Source organism: Procambarus clarkii, chromosome 30 (genome assembly GCF_040958095.1).
Source record: "Procambarus clarkii isolate CNS0578487 chromosome 30, FALCON_Pclarkii_2.0, whole genome shotgun sequence".
NCBI lineage: Eukaryota > Metazoa > Arthropoda > Malacostraca > Decapoda > Cambaridae > Procambarus > Procambarus clarkii.
In genome coordinates this window covers 29,381,155-29,385,271 of record NC_091179.1, presented here as the reverse complement: position 1 = coordinate 29,385,271, position 4,117 = coordinate 29,381,155, and positions in this window count along the sequence as shown.

Sequence of the window (4,117 nt, the reverse complement as noted above, 5' to 3'; positions counted from 1 at the left end):
CTAACCTACCTCTATAGGTTAGGTTAGGTTAGGTAGCCGAAAAAGTTAGGTTAGGTTAGGTTAGGTAGGTTAGGTAGTCGAAAAACAATTCATGAAAATTTGGCTTATTAGGCAAATCCAGCCTTGAATAGTAGGTTGAGAAGTGCATTCTGGCTACTAGGTACGACATATATATATATATATATATATATATATATATATATATATATATATATATATATATATATATATATATATATATATATATATATATATATATATATATATATATATATATATATATTTGATTGTAGTGTCACGGTGCCCAGTGTTATTGTGTTATTTACTGTGGTGATTGCAATGTGTGGACCTATGTTCTAGGTGGTAATTAGAGCACTGGGGTCATTTGCAGCAGTAAGTAAGTGTTGTGCAGTATTCTAATACTTGGAAATTAGAGTATTTGCCGTGTGTTTTATTGCAAAGGGGTTGTCATTGATGGTGATTGTTGAGCAATCACCGTATGTGATTGCAGTTCAGTAAATCATTGTGGGACCGTGTTCTTGAGGGTTCATGCTCTGAGGGTTATTTACTAGTGTTCTGCAGTATTGTCATTGCAACCGGATTGTAACGTAAATCACTTTGATTTGTTAGTGTGACTATCATTGTCGTGGGTGAACTCGGCTGTAGACGAGTACTTCGGTTTTATATTCTCCTGTCTATCTGGTAGGACATCAAAGTCCAGTATTCAGTGAGGTGATTGCGAGGCAATTAATATAACGTAACCAAGGGAACGACCATTGCTTTAAGAGAATTTGTTCTTTGACAATTTGAGTAACGTAGAATACGTTTGGGTTAATTTACTTTCCTGCAAGCAGCTACGGTAGTCTCAGGGTAGTCTAGCCATCAGCCAGACAAGAAATTAGAGTATTGTCTGTCGTAATTAACGGTCAGTGGGCCGGGTAATTGGCGTGTTTCAGGAAGTCAAAGTAATTAACTTCGATCCGTGTTTGATCGACTCACACGAAGGCTCCATTGCTCCATTGATGTAACGTCGTTATTTATCTGTCCGGAAGTACCGGCACTTGATTGACTCGTGGGAAGAGTAACGTCATTTTAGAATAACGTAAACGTGGTGATTAGCGTCCTCAATCACCTGAATTGGTCGGAGTATGGAAGGCTCAGACGGAATTCATACCTTAATATAAATTGCTGAGCCAGAGTGAAAGGTTGCGTATTTAATTGATTAATTATTGATCTAGAGGATAGTAATTAATTACTCTAAAGGTACTCACGAGTGATTACCGCTCTCTTAGCACGTTGGACATTGTAAAATCAGAATTTACCATCGTTGAGTGATAGTAACCGATAACGTAAATTAACATAACTAGTAAAGAGATTAATCAGCTGTCTGGAAGTACAGGGATTAATGGGATTTACTCACTGAATGCTTGACGGGGTAGTGTTGTGTTATTTCCGCGTTACTAGTGATAGGCATAAGAGTTATTAAATTAATGTAAATGTTACCTTGTTATTAACGTTAATGTTACTTAGTTATTAACGTAAATCAAATTGTTATTGATTGTTGATCGTCCGTGAGACGAAGTGTTAACGTAAAGGTTAATTTGTGGAACGGTTGCTGGAGTTGCCAGTGAACACATTAGTCATTGATGTGTAATTGACAGGCTACTGATTTCATTGCATTGCAACCGCTATTGCAGGTGTAGACTGCACTGAGGCGTAGAACAGTTAGGAGGTTACTGGAGACGTGTTTCAGAACCCACTGTGTCATAGTTGCCAGTGTGATTATAGATCTGTCTCTCTGTCTTGTTTGATTGATTCCTCTGTGGTCACGCTTATGTTCGAGTTAGTTCATTATGCAGTCCGAGGGGCTGGTGTCTAGCTGTCATTGACAGTGTCACAGGAAGGATTTCCAGTAACGTCATTGATATTTCTTTAGTTTTTTGTTGTAGTAGTTAGTACTTTATTGAATAAACTAAATTGTTATGTTGAACACTGTCTTTTTGTTACACCCCCACACATTATTATTGCCCTGTAGGTGATTCTTCACACTCGACTATTAAACTGAGACTGATTCTTGAGTTTTGGACTAAATATACGGCACCACACAACAATAAATTATTGTTGTGACCTCCCAGGACCTACTCGCTAGATTCGTTTCGGCGAATGGCGAAGGTCGACGGCCCAAGTGGAGGGATTTCAACTTATTTAGGTCTTGGCGTTTGCTCGCGACTAGTCAATTGTTCATAAAAGGTCCCAAAATGAGGAATGAGTAGTTTACTACACTGGTGTGTTCGCGAAGCAAGTCCTTCCTCATGCGACCTAATTGAATATCACGACAGGAATAAAGGTTGAAAAGATTAAAGAAAATTTTTAGAAATTTTCCGAGCTCAATTCCTCAACCATTTCATTATTCCACTAATCCAAACTCTCAAAGTAGTGATGGTGAATGGGAGTTGTGATGGTGGGGGAGAGTGGAGGAGAGTGGTGGTGATTGTGAATGGTGGTTGTAATGGTGAGGAGAGTGGTGGTGATGGTGGGGGAGAGTGGTGATGATGGGGGAAAGTGGTGGTGATGATGGTAGGAGACAGTTGTGGGGAAATTTCCCTGCAGATCTTTATGATATTTATTTATAAATTAATTATTCTTTAAATTTACTTGTGTTTATTATATTTAAATTAAATATTTTATTAAATATTTAATATTTTTTGTGGGTGTTATTTACATATATATATATATATATATATATATATATATATATATATATATATATATATATATATATATATATATATATATATGTATATATATATATATATATATATATATATATATATATATATATATATATATATATATATATATATATATATATATATATATATATATATAAGTAAGTAACCTATATCCCAAATTCCAATGGAAATAACAATGGGCTACTTGAGTATTTTCAAGGTTAGTTTACTACCATATATGTTAGTACAAATACAGATATAGAGCTTAGCTCTTAGAGATGATCAGCAGGTTCCCCAGTCACACAACCGTCGTGAACAAGTAAGCAACAGTGTGTATCCTCACATAATATGGCGCTCACACACATATGGGCAGGAAAGTACTCGTGGCAGCTGTCTCCACTTCCTGGAGATCACCTGTAAAGGAATTACATGATAATACAACCCAGAGTTATGTGATCAAAGGGAGACTGGTAAGTTAATTATTACTGCTCACGGATTTTCAAACGGATAAATGGCACTCGCTTGTATCTGTGGAAGATCTGCAGAACCCGCCCAGGCGTGTCCTCGGCTACGTATTGTGGGCATAAGTACGGCGTCTTGTTTAGCGACAGCTGCTGCATCTGTCCGTCCCGAGGGCTACGAGGGGCCTTCATCCCCCCACCACCCTGAAAACTGAAAATCATTTTTCAGCTGATTTAATTATCAGCGGGTTAGGAAGAAATTTATGTATTCGTTATATACTATTATATCCAGTCTTTAACAAATACGTTTTTTTCGTAATTCAAATTTAAACTGGAAATATTATTTTTATTAAGGGAAATATTAGGTACTCGGGTGGTTGGGTGAGGCAACACCTTCCCATTGTTGCTGGAGAACCACTCGGTACTCTCTCTCTCTCTTGGGTCAGTTGAGTAATATTAATATTAGGAGTAAATACCAGACATAACTATTTTAATTAGCTATGTCAGAGGTTAGTAATTGATATCAGAATTTTCGACAACAGTGGTGGTGATGGTGATGGTGGGGAAGAGTGGTGGTGGTGATGGTGGGGGAGAGTGGTGATGGTGGTGGTGATGGTGGGGGAGAGTGGTGGTGGTGATGGTGGGGGAGAGTGGTGGTGGTGATGGTGGGGGAGAGTGGTGGAGAGGGAGAGTGGTGATGGTGGGAGGAGAGCTGTGGAGATGGGGGTAGGGGAGCGTGCTGAAGGAGGAGAGGAGAGAGCAGAGATGGATGGTAGTGAAGGGCAGGTGGTATAAGATTGACAAGGCCTGGTAATAGTGTTGATATATGGCTCTGTGTGCATGGAGGCGGCTCTGTCTGCATGGGGGTGGCTCAGAGAGCATGGGGGCGGCTCAGAGAGCATGGGGGCGGCTCAGAGAGCATGG